The 13,941-nt window shown below is 70.3% G+C and overlaps 14 non-coding genes across 14 annotated transcripts; 4 read left to right on the forward strand and 10 right to left on the reverse strand.

Moving 5' to 3' along the window:
• Nucleotides 1–294: 294 nt before the first annotated feature.
• Nucleotides 295–376, reverse strand: TRNAS-AGA (transfer RNA serine (anticodon AGA)). The gene has a single exon. It is a non-coding gene; the product is annotated as a tRNA-Ser (tRNA).
• Nucleotides 377–1,765: 1,389 nt separating this feature from the next.
• Nucleotides 1,766–1,847, reverse strand: TRNAS-AGA (transfer RNA serine (anticodon AGA)). The gene has a single exon. It is a non-coding gene; the product is annotated as a tRNA-Ser (tRNA).
• Nucleotides 1,848–3,236: 1,389 nt separating this feature from the next.
• On the reverse strand, nucleotides 3,237–3,318 carry TRNAS-CGA (transfer RNA serine (anticodon CGA)). Its single transcript has one exon. It is a non-coding gene; the product is annotated as a tRNA-Ser (tRNA).
• A 1,389-nt stretch (nucleotides 3,319–4,707) lies between these two features.
• On the reverse strand, nucleotides 4,708–4,789 carry TRNAS-CGA (transfer RNA serine (anticodon CGA)). The gene has a single exon. It is a non-coding gene; the product is annotated as a tRNA-Ser (tRNA).
• A 545-nt stretch (nucleotides 4,790–5,334) lies between these two features.
• Nucleotides 5,335–5,406, forward strand: TRNAD-GUC (transfer RNA aspartic acid (anticodon GUC)). The gene has a single exon. It is a non-coding gene; the product is annotated as a tRNA-Asp (tRNA).
• Nucleotides 5,407–6,183: 777 nt separating this feature from the next.
• Nucleotides 6,184–6,265, reverse strand: TRNAS-AGA (transfer RNA serine (anticodon AGA)). Its single transcript has one exon. It is a non-coding gene; the product is annotated as a tRNA-Ser (tRNA).
• Nucleotides 6,266–7,663: 1,398 nt separating this feature from the next.
• TRNAS-CGA (transfer RNA serine (anticodon CGA)) lies at nucleotides 7,664–7,745 on the reverse strand. The gene has a single exon. It is a non-coding gene; the product is annotated as a tRNA-Ser (tRNA).
• A 530-nt stretch (nucleotides 7,746–8,275) lies between these two features.
• Nucleotides 8,276–8,347, forward strand: TRNAD-GUC (transfer RNA aspartic acid (anticodon GUC)). The gene has a single exon. It is a non-coding gene; the product is annotated as a tRNA-Asp (tRNA).
• Nucleotides 8,348–9,124: 777 nt separating this feature from the next.
• Nucleotides 9,125–9,206, reverse strand: TRNAS-CGA (transfer RNA serine (anticodon CGA)). Its single transcript has one exon. It is a non-coding gene; the product is annotated as a tRNA-Ser (tRNA).
• A 545-nt stretch (nucleotides 9,207–9,751) lies between these two features.
• Nucleotides 9,752–9,823, forward strand: TRNAD-GUC (transfer RNA aspartic acid (anticodon GUC)). Its single transcript has one exon. It is a non-coding gene; the product is annotated as a tRNA-Asp (tRNA).
• A 777-nt stretch (nucleotides 9,824–10,600) lies between these two features.
• TRNAS-AGA (transfer RNA serine (anticodon AGA)) lies at nucleotides 10,601–10,682 on the reverse strand. Its single transcript has one exon. It is a non-coding gene; the product is annotated as a tRNA-Ser (tRNA).
• A 1,398-nt stretch (nucleotides 10,683–12,080) lies between these two features.
• Nucleotides 12,081–12,162, reverse strand: TRNAS-CGA (transfer RNA serine (anticodon CGA)). The gene has a single exon. It is a non-coding gene; the product is annotated as a tRNA-Ser (tRNA).
• A 545-nt stretch (nucleotides 12,163–12,707) lies between these two features.
• TRNAD-GUC (transfer RNA aspartic acid (anticodon GUC)) lies at nucleotides 12,708–12,779 on the forward strand. Its single transcript has one exon. It is a non-coding gene; the product is annotated as a tRNA-Asp (tRNA).
• A 777-nt stretch (nucleotides 12,780–13,556) lies between these two features.
• Nucleotides 13,557–13,638, reverse strand: TRNAS-AGA (transfer RNA serine (anticodon AGA)). Its single transcript has one exon. It is a non-coding gene; the product is annotated as a tRNA-Ser (tRNA).
• Between the last annotated feature and the right edge of the window lie 303 nt (nucleotides 13,639–13,941).

Below are 13,941 nucleotides of genomic sequence, written 5' to 3' on the forward strand. Positions count from 1 at the left end.
AGGCAGGCGAGGGGCCCGCGGTGCGGCGCTCCCCTGCTGGGCGCGGCCTGCCGGCTTCATCTTTCCCAAGGCCAAAAGCCCAAGCAGCGCGCGGCCTGGGGCTTGCCCGCGCACCCAGGGAGCGAGCCTTGGCGCTCTGCTTGGGCCGGCACACTCCCTGACGCCTGTTGCGGGTGTCAAAGCAGGTCAGCCCCGGGAAGGTGGAGAAGGTGCAGGGCGCCGTCCCGCGCTCCTGCCTTGCCCAGGCTCCAGCTGCAAAAGGAGCCGGCTGCCACACAAGCACGAAGCCCAGCACGTAGCTGACAGGATTCGAACCTGTGCAGCGAGACCCCAATGGATTTCTAGCCCATCGCCTTAACCTCTCGGCCACAGCTACCACCAGCAAAAGAGGCAGGCAGCCCGGCCTCCGCCCCACGCCTCTGCAATGGCACCCCGTTGCCAGGTCCTCCAGCCCTGGCTGCACAGCCTGGGCCCCAGGCCCTGGCCCTCAAAAGCCCAGAGGCAAGGCAGCCCCGGGCGGAAGCAGGGCCAGCCAGCCCCTCCACTCGAGGCCAGCCCCAGCACACGTGGCACCAAGCCCCTGTGGGGGCCCTGGACAAAGCCTGGGCCAGGCCACCTGCCTTTGGCTCACGCCCTGCAAGGCCAGCTGTTCCCCAGCGTCCTTGCCATCCTGGCCAGGGAGGCAGCCTTGCTGGAAGGCTGCCTCTGGCCGCGCCAGCCACAAGAGCCCAGCACCCTCAGGCCGCTTGCCCAGGCACCTGCCCATCTGCTGCCCTCCCCAGCCCAGCCCAGCCCAGCCCAGCCCAGCCCAGCCCAAAGCAAGGGCTGCACAGCCTGCCCTGCCCAGGCCGGCAGCCCCGCCAAAGCAAGGCCAGCCCGGGGCTGGCGGGGCGGGTGTTTTCTGTCCTCTGGCCTTTCCCCGTTAGTATAGCGGTGAGTATCCCCGCCTGTCACGTGGGAGACCGGGGTTCAACTCCCCGACGGGGAGGCTCCCTTTTGCACAGCCCCCAGCTGGCTAGGGAGCCCCCTCCACGACCAAGCCTCCCGCCCGAGGCAGCGGCCTGGTTGCCGTGGCCCTGCGGAAGGTGCTGGCGGCTGCAAGGCGCCTGGAGCTGCTCCCGCGGGACCTCAGCTGGCCTCAAGGCCCAGGGCAGCCAGCATTGGCCCTTGCCGGCCCGCCGCCTGGGCCTCCGGGGCTGCTGACACAGGCCGCAGCACGCGGTGCCAAGGGGCAGGGGCCAGCTGGAGTGCCCCTGGGCCTGGGGCTCCAGGCAGGCGGGCCCCAGGAGGCAGGAAGCGCACAAGAGCCAGTGCAGTGGGGGACAATTGGCACACACTCCCTTCCTGGGCCTTGGCTTTGGCTAGTGCCGCAACCCAGGGACCGTCTCCAAATTCCCCGCCTCTCTCGCTGCTTCCCTCTCGTCCCTCGGCGAAGCCTGCACGTGGCAGCGCGGCACTTGCGCAGGGGCCGAGGCAGGCGAGGGGCCCGCGGTGCGGCGCTCCCCTGCTGGGCGCGGCCTGCCGGCTTCATCTTTCCCAAGGCCAAAAGCCCAAGCAGCGCGCGGCCTGGGGCTTGCCCGCGCACCCAGGGAGCGAGCCTTGGCGCTCTGCTTGGGCCGGCACACTCCCTGACGCCTGTTGCGGGTGTCAAAGCAGGTCAGCCCCGGGAAGGTGGAGAAGGTGCAGGGCGCCGTCCCGCGCTCCTGCCTTGCCCAGGCTCCAGCTGCAAAAGGAGCCGGCTGCCACACAAGCACGAAGCCCAGCACGTAGCTGACAGGATTCGAACCTGTACAGCGAGACCCCAATGGATTTCTAGCCCATCGCCTTAACCTCTCGGCCACAGCTACCACCAGCAAAAGAGGCAGGCAGCCCGGCCTCCGCCCCACGCCTCTGCAATGGCACCCCGTTGCCAGGTCCTCCAGCCCTGGCTGCACAGCCTGGGCCCCAGGCCCTGGCCCTCAAAAGCCCAGAGGCAAGGCAGCCCCGGGCGGAAGCAGGGCCAGCCAGCCCCTCCACTCGAGGCCAGCCCCAGCACACGTGGCACCAAGCCCCTGTGGGGGCCCTGGACAAAGCCTGGGCCAGGCCACCTGCCTTCGGCTCACGCCCTGCAAGGCCAGCTGTTCCCCAGCGTCCTTGCCATCCTGGCCAGGGAGGCAGCCTTGCTGGGAGGCTGCCTCTGGCCACGCCAGCCACAAGAGCCCAGCACCCTCAGGCCGCTTGCCCGGGCACCTGCCCATCTGCTGCCCTCCCCAGCCCAGCCCAGCCCAGCCCAGCCCAGCCCAGCCCAAAGCAAGGGCTGCACAGCCTGCCCTGCCCAGGCCGGCAGCCCCGCCAAAGCAAGGCCAGCCCGGGGCTGGCGGGGCGGGTGGTTTCTGTCCTGCGGCCTTTCCCCGTTAGTATAGCGGTGAGTATCCCTGCCTGTCACGCGGGAGACCAGGGTTCAACTCCCCGACGGGGAGGCTCCCTTTTGCACAGCCCCCAGCTGGCTAGGGAGCCCCCTCCACGACCAAGCCTCCCGCCCGAGGCAGCGGCCTGGTTGCCGTGGCCCTGCGGAAGGTGCTGGCGGCTGCAAGGCGCCTGGAGCTGCTCCTGCGGGACCTCAGCTGGCCTCAAGGCCCAGGGCAGCCAGCATTGGCCCTTGCCGGCCCGCCGCCTGGGCCTCCGGGGCTGCTGACACAGGCCGCAGCACGCGGTGCCAAGGGGCAGGGGCCAGCTGGAGTGCCCCTGGGCCTGGGGCTCCAGGCAGGCGGGCCCCAGGAGGCAGGAAGCGCACAAGAGCCAGTGCAGTGGGGGACAATTGGCACACACTCCCTTCCTGGGCCTTGGCTTTGGCTAGTGCCGCAACCCAGGGACCGTCTCCAAATTCCCCGCCTCTCTCGCTGCTTCCCTCTCGTCCCTCGGCGAAGCCTGCACGTGGCAGCGCGGCACTTGCGCAGGGGCCGAGGCAGGCGAGGGGCCCGCGGTGCGGCGCTCCCCTGCTGGGCGCGGCCTGCCGGCTTCATCTTTCCCAAGGCCAAAAGCCCAAGCAGCGCGCGGCCTGGGGCTTGCCCGCGCACCCAGGGAGCGAGCCTTGGCGCTCTGCTTGGGCCGGCACACTCCCTGACGCCTGCTGCGGGTGTCAAAGCAGGTCAGCCCCGGGAAGGTGGAGAAGGTGCAGGGCGCCGTCCCGCGCTCCTGCCTTGCCCAGGCTCCAGCTGCAAAAGGAGCCGGCTGCCACACAAGCACGAAGCCCAGCACGTAGCTGAGAGGATTCGAACCTGTGCAGGGAGACCCCAATGGATTTCGAGCCCATCGCCTTAACCTCTCGGCCACAGCTACCACCAGCAAAAGAGGCAGGCAGCCCGGCCTCCGCCCCACGCCTCTGCAATGGCACCCCGTTGCCAGGTCCTCCAGCCCTGGCTGCACAGCCTGGGCCCCAGGCCCTGGCCCTCAAAAGCCCAGAGGCAAGGCAGCCCCGGGCGGAAGCAGGGCCAGCCAGCCCCTCCACTCGAGGCCAGCCCCAGCACACGTGGCACCAAGCCCCTGTGGGGGCCCTGGACAAAGCCTGGGCCAGGCCACCTGCCTTCGGCTCACGCCCTGCAAGGCCAGCTGTTCCCCAGCGTCCTTGCCATCCTGGCCAGGGAGGCAGCCTTGCTGGAAGGCTGCCTCTGGCCGCGCCAGCCACAAGAGCCCAGCACCCTCAGGCCGCTTGCCCGGGCACCTGCCCATCTGCTGCCCTCCCCAGCCCAGCCCAGCCCAGCCCAGCCCAGCCCAGCCCAAAGCAAGGGCTGCACAGCCTGCCCTGCCCAGGCCGGCAGCCCCGCCAAAGCAAGGCCAGCCCGCGGCTGGCGGGGCGGGTGGTTTCGGTCCTGCGTCCTTTCCCCGTTAGTATAGCGGTGAGTATCCCCGCCTGTCACGCGGGAGACTGGGGTTCAACTCCCCGACGGGGAGGCTCCCTTTTGCACAGCCCCCAGCTGGCTAGGGAGCCCCCTCCACGACCAAGCCTCCCGCCCGAGGCAGCGGCCTGGTTGCCGTGGCCCTGCGGAAGGTGCTGGCGGCTGCAAGGCGCCTGGAGCTGCTCCCGCGGGACCTCAGCTGGCCTCAAGGCCCAGGGCAGCCAGCATTGGCCCTTGCCGGCCCGCCGCCTGGGCCTCCGGGGCTGCTGACACAGGCCGCAGCACGCGGTGCCAAGGGGCAGGGGCCAGCTGGAGTGCCCCTGGGCCTGGGGCTCCAGGCAGGCGGGCCCCAGGAGGCAGGAAGCGCACAAGAGCCAGTGCAGTGGGGGACAATTGGCACACACTCCCTTCCTGGGCCTTGGCTTTGGCTAGTGCCGCAACCCAGGGACCGTCTCCAAATTCCCCGCCTCTCTCGCTGCTTCCCTCTCGTCCCTCGGCGAAGCCTGCACGTGGCAGCGCGGCACTTGCGCAGGGGCCGAGGCAGGCGAGGGGCCCGCGGTGCGGCGCTCCCCTGCTGGGCGCGGCCTGCCGGCTTCATCTTTCCCAAGGCCAAAAGCCCAAGCAGCGCGCGGCCTGGGGCTTGCCCGCGCACCCAGGGAGCGAGCCTTGGCGCTCTGCTTGGGCCGGCACACTCCCTGACGCCTGCTGCGGGTGTCAAAGCAGGTCAGCCCCGGGAAGGTGGAGAAGGTGCAGGGCGCCGTCCCGCGCTCCTGCCTTGCCCAGGCTCCAGCTGCAAAAGGAGCCGGCTGCCACACAAGCACGAAGCCCAGCACGTAGCTGACAGGATTCGAACCTGTGCAGCGAGACCCCAATGGATTTCGAGCCCATCGCATTAACCTCTCGGCCACAGCTACCACCAGCAAAAGAGGCAGGCAGCCCGGCCTCCGCGCCACGCCTCTGCAATGAAACCCCGTTGCCAGGTCCTCCAGCCCTGGCTGCACAGCCTGGGCCCCAGGCCCTGGCCCTCAAAAGCCCAGAGGCAAGGCAGCCCCGGGCGGAAGCAGGGCCAGCCAGCCCCTCCACTCGAGGCCAGCCCCAGCACACGTGGCACCAAGCCCCTGTGGGGGCCCTGGACAAAGCCTGGGCCAGGCCACCTGCCTTCGGCTCACGCCCTGCAAGGCCAGCTGTTCCCCAGCGTCCTTGCCATCCTGGCCAGGGAGGCAGCCTTGCTGGGAGGCTGCCTCTGGCCACGCCAGCCACAAGAGCCCAGCACCCTCAGGCCGCTTGCCCGGGCACCTGCCCATCTGCTGCCCTCCCCAGCCCAGCCCAGCCCAGCCCAGCCCAGCCCAGCCCAGCCCAAAGCAAGGGCTGCACAGCCTGCCCTGCCCAGGCCGGCAGCCCCGCCAAAGCAAGGCCAGCCCGGGGCTGGCGGGGCGGGTGGTTTCTGTCCTGCGGCCTTTCCCCGTTAGTATAGCGGTGAGTATCCCCGCCTGTCACGCGGGAGACCGGGGTTCAACTCCCCGACGGGGAGGCTCCCTTTTGCACAGCCCCCAGCTGGCTAGGGAGCCCCCTCCACGACCAAGCCTCCCGCCCGAGGCAGCGGCCTGGTTGCCGTGGCCCTGCGGAAGGTGCTGGCGGCTGCAAGGCGCCTGGAGCTGCTCCCGCGGGACCTCAGCTGGCCTCAAGGCCCAGGGCAGCCAGCATTGGCCCTTGCCGGCCCGCCGCCTGGGCCTCCGGGGCTGCTGACACAGGCCGCAGCACGCGGTGCCAAGGGGCAGGGGCCAGCTTTAGTGCCCCTGGGCCTGGGGCTCCAGGCAGGCGGGCCCCAGGAGGCAGGAAGCGCACAAGAGCCAGTGCAGTGGGGGACAATTGGCACACACTCCCTTCCTGGGCCTTGGCTTTGGCTAGTGCCGCAACCCAGGGACCGTCTCCAAATTCCCCGCCTCTCTCGCTGCTTCCCTCTCGTCCCTCGGCGAAGCCTGCACGTGGCAGCGCGGCACTTGCGCAGGGGCCGAGGCAGGCGAGGGGCCCGCGGTGCGGCGCTCCCCTGCTGGGCGCGGCCTGCCGGCTTCATCTTTCCCAAGGCCAAAAGCCCAAGCAGCGCGCGGCCTGGGGCTTGCCCGCGCACCCAGGGAGCGAGCCTTGGCGCTCTGCTTGGGCCGGCACACTCCCTGACGCCTGCTGCGGGTGTCAAAGCAGGTCAGCCCCGGGAAGGTGGAGAAGGTGCAGGGCGCCGTCCCGCGCTCCTGCCTTGCCCAGGCTCCAGCTGCAAAAGGAGCCGGCTGCCACACAAGCACGAAGCCCAGCACGTAGCTGACAGGATTCGAACCTGTACAGGGAGACCCCAATGGATTTCTAGCCCATCGCCTTAACCTCTCGGCCACAGCTACCAGCAGCAAAAGAGGCAGGCAGCCCGGCCTCCGCCCCACGCCTCTGCAATGGCACCCCGTTGCCAGGTCCTCCAGCCCTGGCTGCACAGCCTGGGCCCCAGGCCCTGGCCCTCAAAAGCCCAGAGGCAAGGCAGCCCCGGGCGGAAGCAGGGCCAGCCAGCCCCTCCACTCGAGGCCAGCCCCAGCACACGTGGCACCAAGCCCCTGTGGGGGCCCTGGACAAAGCCTGGGCCAGGCCACCTGCCTTCGGCTCACGCCCTGCAAGGCCAGCTGTTCCCCAGAGTCCTTGCCATCCTGGCCAGGGAGGCAGCCTTGCTGGAAGGCTGCCTCTGGCCACGCCAGCCACAAGAGCCCAGCACCCTCAGGCCGCTTGCCCGGGCACCTGCCCATCTGCTGCCCTCCCCAGCCCAGCCCAGCCCAGCCCAGCCCAGCCCAGCCCAGCCCAGCCCAAAGCAAGGGCTGCACAGCCTGCCCTGCCCAGGCCGGCATCCCCGCCAAAGCAAGGCCAGCCCGGGGCTGGCGCGGCGGGTGTTTTCTGTCCTGTGGCCTTTCCCCGTTAGTATAGCGGTGCGTATCCCCGCCTGTCACGCGGGAGACCGGGGTTCAACTCCCCGACGGGGAGGCTCCCTTTTGCACAGCCCCCAGCTGGCTAGGGAGCCCCCTCCACGACCAAGCCTCCCGCCCGAGGCAGCGGCCTGGTTGCCGTGGCCCTGCGGAAGGTGCTGGCGGCTGCAAGGCGCCTGGAGCTGCTCCCGCGGGATCTCAGCTGGCCTCAAGGCCCAGGGCAGCCAGCATTGGCCCTTGCCGGCCCGCCGCCTGGGCCTCCGGGGCTGCTGACACAGGCCGCAGCACGCGGTGCCAAGGGGCAGGGGCCAGCTGGAGTGCCCCTGGGCCTGGGGCTCCAGGCAGGCGGGCCCCAGGAGGCAGGAAGCGCACAAGAGCCAGTGCAGTGGGGGACAATTGGCACACACTCCCTTCCTGGGCCTTGGCTTTGGCTAGTGCGCAACCCAGGGACCGTCTCCAAATTCCCCGCCTCTCTCGCTGCTTCCCTCTCGTCCCTCGGCGAAGCCTGCACGTGGCAGCGCGGCACTTGCGCAGGGGCCGAGGCAGGAGAGGGGCCCGCGGTGCGGCGCTCCCCTGCTGGGCGCGGCCTGCCGGCTTCATCTTTCCCAAGGCCAAAAGCCCAAGCAGCGCGCGGCCTGGGGCTTGCCCGCGCACCCAGGGAGCGAGCCTTGGCGCTCTGCTTGGGCCGGCACACTCCCTGACGCCTGCTGCGGGTGTCAAAGCAGGTCAGCCCCGGGAAGGTGGAGAAGGTGCAGGGCGCCGTCCCGCGCTCCTGCCTTGCCCAGGCTCCAGCTGCAAAAGGAGCCGGCTGCCACACAAGCACGAAGCCCAGCACGTAGCTGACAGGATTCGAACCTGTGCAGCGAGACCCCAATGGATTTCGAGCCCATCGCATTAACCTCTCGGCCACAGCTACCACCAGCAAAAGAGGCAGGCAGCCCGGCCTCCGCGCCACGCCTCTGCAATGAATCCCCGTTGCCAGGTCCTCCAGCCCTGGCTGCACAGCCTGGGCCCCAGGCCCTGGCCCTCAAAAGCCCAGAGGCAAGGCAGCCCCGGGCGGAAGCAGGGCCAGCCAGCCCCTCCACTCGAGGCCAGCCCCAGCACACGTGGCACCAAGCCCCTGTGGGGGCCCTGGACAAAGCCTGGGCCAGGCCACCTGCCTTCGGCTCACGCCCTGCAAGGCCAGCTGTTCCCCAGCGTCCTTGCCATCCTGGCCAGGGAGGCAGCCTTGCTGGGAGGCTGCCTCTGGCCACGCCAGCCACAAGAGCCCAGCACCCTCAGGCCGCTTGCCCGGGCACCTGCCCATCTGCTGCCCTCCCCAGCCCAGCCCAGCCCAGCCCAGCCCAAAGCAAGGGCTGCACAGCCTGCCCTGCCCAGGCCGGCAGCCCCGCCAAAGCAAGGCCAGCCCGGGGCTGGCGGGGCGGGTGGTTTCTGTCCTGCGGCCTTTCCCCGTTAGTATAGCGGTGAGTATCCCCGCCTGTCACGCGGGAGACCGGGGTTCAACTCCCCGACGGGGAGGCTCCCTTTTGCACAGCCCCCAGCTGGCTAGGGAGCCCCCTCCACGACCAAGCCTGCCGCCCGAGGCAGCGGCCTGGTTGCCGTGGCCCTGCGGAAGGTGCTGGCGGCTGCAAGGCGCCTGGAGCTGCTCCCGCGGGACCTCAGCTGGCCTCAAGGCCCAGGGCAGCCAGCATTGGCCCTTGCCGGCCCGCCGCCTGGGCCTCCGGGGCTGCTGACACAGGCCGCAGCACGCGGTGCCAAGGGGCAGGGGCCAGCTGGAGTGCCCCTGGGCCTGGGGCTCCAGGCAGGCGGGCCCCAGGAGGCAGGAAGCGCACAAGAGCCAGTGCAGTGGGGGACAATTGGCACACACTCCCTTCCTGGGCCTTGGCTTTGGCTAGTGCCGCAACCCAGGGACCGTCTCCAAATTCCCCGCCTCTCTCGCTGCTTCCCTCTCGTCCCTCGGCGAAGCCTGCACGTGGCAGCGCGGCACTTGCGCAGGGGCCGAGGCAGGCGAGGGGCCCGCGGTGCGGCGCTCCCCTGCTGGGCGCGGCCTGCCGGCTTCATCTTTCCCAAGGCCAAAAGCCCAAGCAGCGCGCGGCCTGGGGCTTGCCCGCGCACCCAGGGAGCGAGCCTTGGCGCTCTGCTTGGGCCGGCACACTCCCTGACGCCTGCTGCGGGTGTCAAAGCAGGTCAGCCCCGGGAAGGTGGAGAAGGTGCAGGGCGCCGTCCCGCGCTCCTGCCTTGCCCAGGCTCCAGCTGCAAAAGGAGCCGGCTGCCACACAAGCACGAAGCCCAGCACGTAGCTGACAGGATTCGAACCTGTGCAGCGAGACCCCAATGGATTTCGAGCCCATCGCATTAACCTCTCGGCCACAGCTACCACCAGCAAAAGAGGCAGGCAGCCCGGCCTCCGCGCCACGCCTCTGCAATGAAACCCCGTTGCCAGGTCCTCCAGCCCTGGCTGCACAGCCTGGGCCCCAGGCCCTGGCCCTCAAAAGCCCAGAGGCAAGGCAGCCCCGGGCGGAAGCAGGGCCAGCCAGCCCCTCCACTCGAGGCCAGCCCCAGCACACGTGGCACCAAGCCCCTGTGGGGGCCCTGGACAAAGCCTGGGCCAGGCCACCTGCCTTCGGCTCACGCCCTGCAAGGCCAGCTGTTCCCCAGCGTCCTTGCCATCCTGGCCAGGGAGGCAGCCTTGCTGGGAGGCTGCCTCTGGCCACGCCAGCCACAAGAGCCCAGCACCCTCAGGCCGCTTGCCCGGGCACCTGCCCATCTGCTGCCCTCCCCAGCCCAGCCCAGCCCAGCCCAGCCCAGCCCAGCCCAGCCCAAAGCAAGGGCTGCACAGCCTGCCCTGCCCAGGCCGGCAGCCCCGCCAAAGCAAGGCCAGCCCGGGGCTGGCGGGGCGGGTGGTTTCTGTCCTGCCGCCTTTCCCCGTTAGTATAGCGGTGAGTATCCCCGCCTGTCACGCGGGAGACCGGGGTTCAACTCCCCGACGGGGAGGCTCCCTTTTGCACAGCCCCCAGCTGGCTAGGGAGCCCCCTCCACGACCAAGCCTCCCGCCCGAGGCAGCGGCCTGGTTGCCGTGGCCCTGCGGAAGGTGCTGGCGGCTGCAAGGCGCCTGGAGCTGCTCCCGCGGGACCTCAGCTGGCCTCAAGGCCCAGGGCAGCCAGCATTGGCCCTTGCCGGCCCGCCGCCTGGGCCTCCGGGGCTGCTGACACAGGCCGCAGCACGCGGTGCCAAGGGGCAGGGGCCAGCTTTAGTGCCCCTGGGCCTGGGGCTCCAGGCAGGCGGGCCCCAGGAGGCAGGAAGCGCACAAGAGCCAGTGCAGTGGGGGACAATTGGCACACACTCCCTTCCTGGGCCTTGGCTTTGGCTAGTGCCGCAACCCAGGGACCGTCTCCAAATTCCCCGCCTCTCTCGCTGCTTCCCTCTCGTCCCTCGGCGAAGCCTGCACGTGGCAGCGCGGCACTTGCGCAGGGGCCGAGGCAGGCGAGGGGCCCGCGGTGCGGCGCTCCCCTGCTGGGCGCGGCCTGCCGGCTTCATCTTTCCCAAGGCCAAAAGCCCAAGCAGCGCGCGGCCTGGGGCTTGCCCGCGCACCCAGGGAGCGAGCCTTGGCGCTCTGCTTGGGCCGGCACACTCCCTGACGCCTGCTGCGGGTGTCAAAGCAGGTCAGCCCCGGGAAGGTGGAGAAGGTGCAGGGCGCCGTCCCGCGCTCCTGCCTTGCCCAGGCTCCAGCTGCAAAAGGAGCCGGCTGCCACACAAGCACGAAGCCCAGCACGTAGCTGACAGGATTCGAACCTGTACAGGGAGACCCCAATGGATTTCTAGCCCATCGCCTTAACCTCTCGGCCACAGCTACCAGCAGCAAAAGAGGCAGGCAGCCCGGCCTCCGCCCCACGCCTCTGCAATGGCACCCCGTTGCCAGGTCCTCCAGCCCTGGCTGCACAGCCTGGGCCCCAGGCCCTGGCCCTCAAAAGCCCAGAGGCAAGGCAGCCCCGGGCGGAAGCAGGGCCAGCCAGCCCCTCCACTCGAGGCCAGCCCCAGCACACGTGGCACCAAGCCCCTGTGGGGGCCCTGGACAAAGCCTGGGCCAGGCCACCTGCCTTCGGCTCACGCCCTGCAAGGCCAGCTGTTCCCCAGAGTCCTTGCCATCCTGGCCAGGGAGGCAGCCTTGCTGGAAGGCTGCCTCTGGCCACGCCAGCCACAAGAGCCCAGCACCCTCAGGCCGCTTGCCCGGGCACCTGCCCATCTGCTGCCCTCCCCAGCCCAGCCCAGCCCAGCCCAGCCCAGCCCAGCCCAGCCCAGCCCAAAGCAAGGGCTGCACAGCCTGCCCTGCCCAGGCCGGCATCCCCGCCAAAGCAAGGCCAGCCCGGGGCTGGCGCGGCGGGTGTTTTCTGTCCTGTGGCCTTTCCCCGTTAGTATAGCGGTGCGTATCCCCGCCTGTCACGCGGGAGACCGGGGTTCAACTCCCCGACGGGGAGGCTCCCTTTTGCACAGCCCCCAGCTGGCTAGGGAGCCCCCTCCACGACCAAGCCTCCCGCCCGAGGCAGCGGCCTGGTTGCCGTGGCCCTGCGGAAGGTGCTGGCGGCTGCAAGGCGCCTGGAGCTGCTCCCGCGGGATCTCAGCTGGCCTCAAGGCCCAGGGCAGCCAGCATTGGCCCTTGCCGGCCCGCCGCCTGGGCCTCCGGGGCTGCTGACACAGGCCGCAGCACGCGGTGCCAAGGGGCAGGGGCCAGCTGGAGTGCCCCTGGGCCTGGGGCTCCAGGCAGGCGGGCCCCAGGAGGCAGGAAGCGCACAAGAGCCAGTGCAGTGGGGGACAATTGGCACACACTCCCTTCCTGGGCCTTGGCTTTGGCTAGTGCGCAACCCAGGGACCGTCTCCAAATTCCCCGCCTCTCTCGCTGCTTCCCTCTCGTCCCTCGGCGAAGCCTGCACGTGGCAGCGCGGCACTTGCGCAGGGGCCGAGGCAGGCGAGGGGCCCGCGGTGCGGCGCTCCCCTGCTGGGCGCGGCCTGCCGGCTTCATCTTTCCCAAGGCCAAAAGCCCAAGCAGCGCGCGGCCTGGGGCTTGCCCGCGCACCCAGGGAGCGAGCCTTGGCGCTCTGCTTGGGCCGGCACACTCCCTGACGCCTGCTGCGGGTGTCAAAGCAGGTCAGCCCCGGGAAGGTGGAGAAGGTGCAGGGCGCCGTCCCGCGCTCCTGCCTTGCCCAGGCTCCAGCTGCAAAAGGAGCCGGCTGCCACACAAGCACGAAGCCCAGCACGTAGCTGACAGGATTCGAACCTGTGCAGCGAGACCCCAATGGATTTCGAGCCCATCGCATTAACCTCTCGGCCACAGCTACCACCAGCAAAAGAGGCAGGCAGCCCGGCCTCCGCGCCACGCCTCTGCAATGAAACCCCGTTGCCAGGTCCTCCAGCCCTGGCTGCACAGCCTGGGCCCCAGGCCCTGGCCCTCAAAAGCCCAGAGGCAAGGCAGCCCCGGGCGGAAGCAGGGCCAGCCAGCCCCTCCACTCGAGGCCAGCCCCAGCACACGTGGCACCAAGCCCCTGTGGGGGCCCTGGACAAAGCCTGGGCCAGGCCACCTGCCTTCGGCTCACGCCCTGCAAGGCCAGCTGTTCCCCAGCGTCCTTGCCATCCTGGCCAGGGAGGCAGCCTTGCTGGGAGGCTGCCTCTGGCCACGCCAGCCACAAGAGCCCAGCACCCTCAGGCCGCTTGCCCGGGCACCTGCCCATCTGCTGCCCTCCCCAGCCCAGCCCAGCCCAGCCCAGCCCAGCCCAGCCCAGCCCAAAGCAAGGGCTGCACAGCCTGCCCTGCCCAGGCCGGCAGCCCCGCCAAAGCAAGGCCAGCCCGGGGCTGGCGGGGCGGGTGGTTTCTGTCCTGCGGCCTTTCCCCGTTAGTATAGCGGTGAGTATCCCCGCCTGTCACGCGGGAGACCGGGGTTCAACTCCCCGACGGGGAGGCTCCCTTTTGCACAGCCCCCAGCTGGCTAGGGAGCCCCCTCCACGACCAAGCCTGCCGCCCGAGGCAGCGGCCTGGTTGCCGTGGCCCTGCGGAAGGTGCTGGCGGCTGCAAGGCGCCTGGAGCTGCTCCCGCGGGACCTCAGCTGGCCTCAAGGCCCAGGGCAGCCAGCATTGGCCCTTGCCGGCCCGCCGCCTGGGCCTCCGGGGCTGCTGACACAGGCCGCAGCACGCGGTGCCAAGGGGCAGGGGCCAGCTGGAGTGCCCCTGGGCCTGGGGCTCCAGGCAGGCGGGCCCCAGGAGGCAGGAAGCGCACAAGAGCCAGTGCAGTGGGGGACAATTGGCACACACTCCCTTCCTGGGCCTTGGCTTTGGCTAGTGCCGCAACCCAGGGACCGTCTCCAAATTCCCCGCCTCTCTCGCTGCTTCCCTCTCGTCCCTCGGCGAAGCCTGCACGTGGCAGCGCGGCACTTGCGCAGGGGCCGAGGCAGGCGAGGGGCCCGCGGTGCGGCGCTCCCCTGCTGGGCGCGGCCTGCCGGCTTCATCTTTCCCAAGGCCAAAAGCCCAAGCAGCGCGCGGCCTGGGGCTTGCCCGCGCACCCAGGGAGCGAGCCTTGGCGCTCTGCTTGGGCCGGCACACTCCCTGACGCCTGCTGCGGGTGTCAAAGCAGGTCAGCCCCGGGAAGGTGGAGAAGGTGCAGGGCGCCGTCCCGCGCTCCTGCCTTGCCCAGGCTCCAGCTGCAAAAGGAGCCGGCTGCCACACAAGCACGAAGCCCAGCACGTAGCTGACAGGATTCGAACCTGTACAGGGAGACCCCAATGGATTTCTAGCCCATCGCCTTAACCTCTCGGCCACAGCTACCAGCAGCAAAAGAGGCAGGCAGCCCGGCCTCCGCCCCACGCCTCTGCAATGGCACCCCGTTGCCAGGTCCTCCAGCCCTGGCTGCACAGCCTGGGCCCCAGGCCCTGGCCCTCAAAAGCCCAGAGGCAAGGCAGCCCCGGGCGGAAGCAGGGCCAGCCAGCCCCTCCACTCGAGGCCAGCCCCAGCACACGTGGCACCAAGCCCCTGTGGGGGCCCTGGACAAAGCCTGGGCCAGGCCACCTGCCTTCGGCTCACGCCCTGCAAGGCCAGCTGTTCCCCAGAGTCCTTGCCATCCTGGCCAGG

Source organism: Alligator mississippiensis, chromosome 15 (assembly GCF_030867095.1).
Source record: "Alligator mississippiensis isolate rAllMis1 chromosome 15, rAllMis1, whole genome shotgun sequence".
Lineage (NCBI taxonomy): Eukaryota > Metazoa > Chordata > Crocodylia > Alligatoridae > Alligator > Alligator mississippiensis.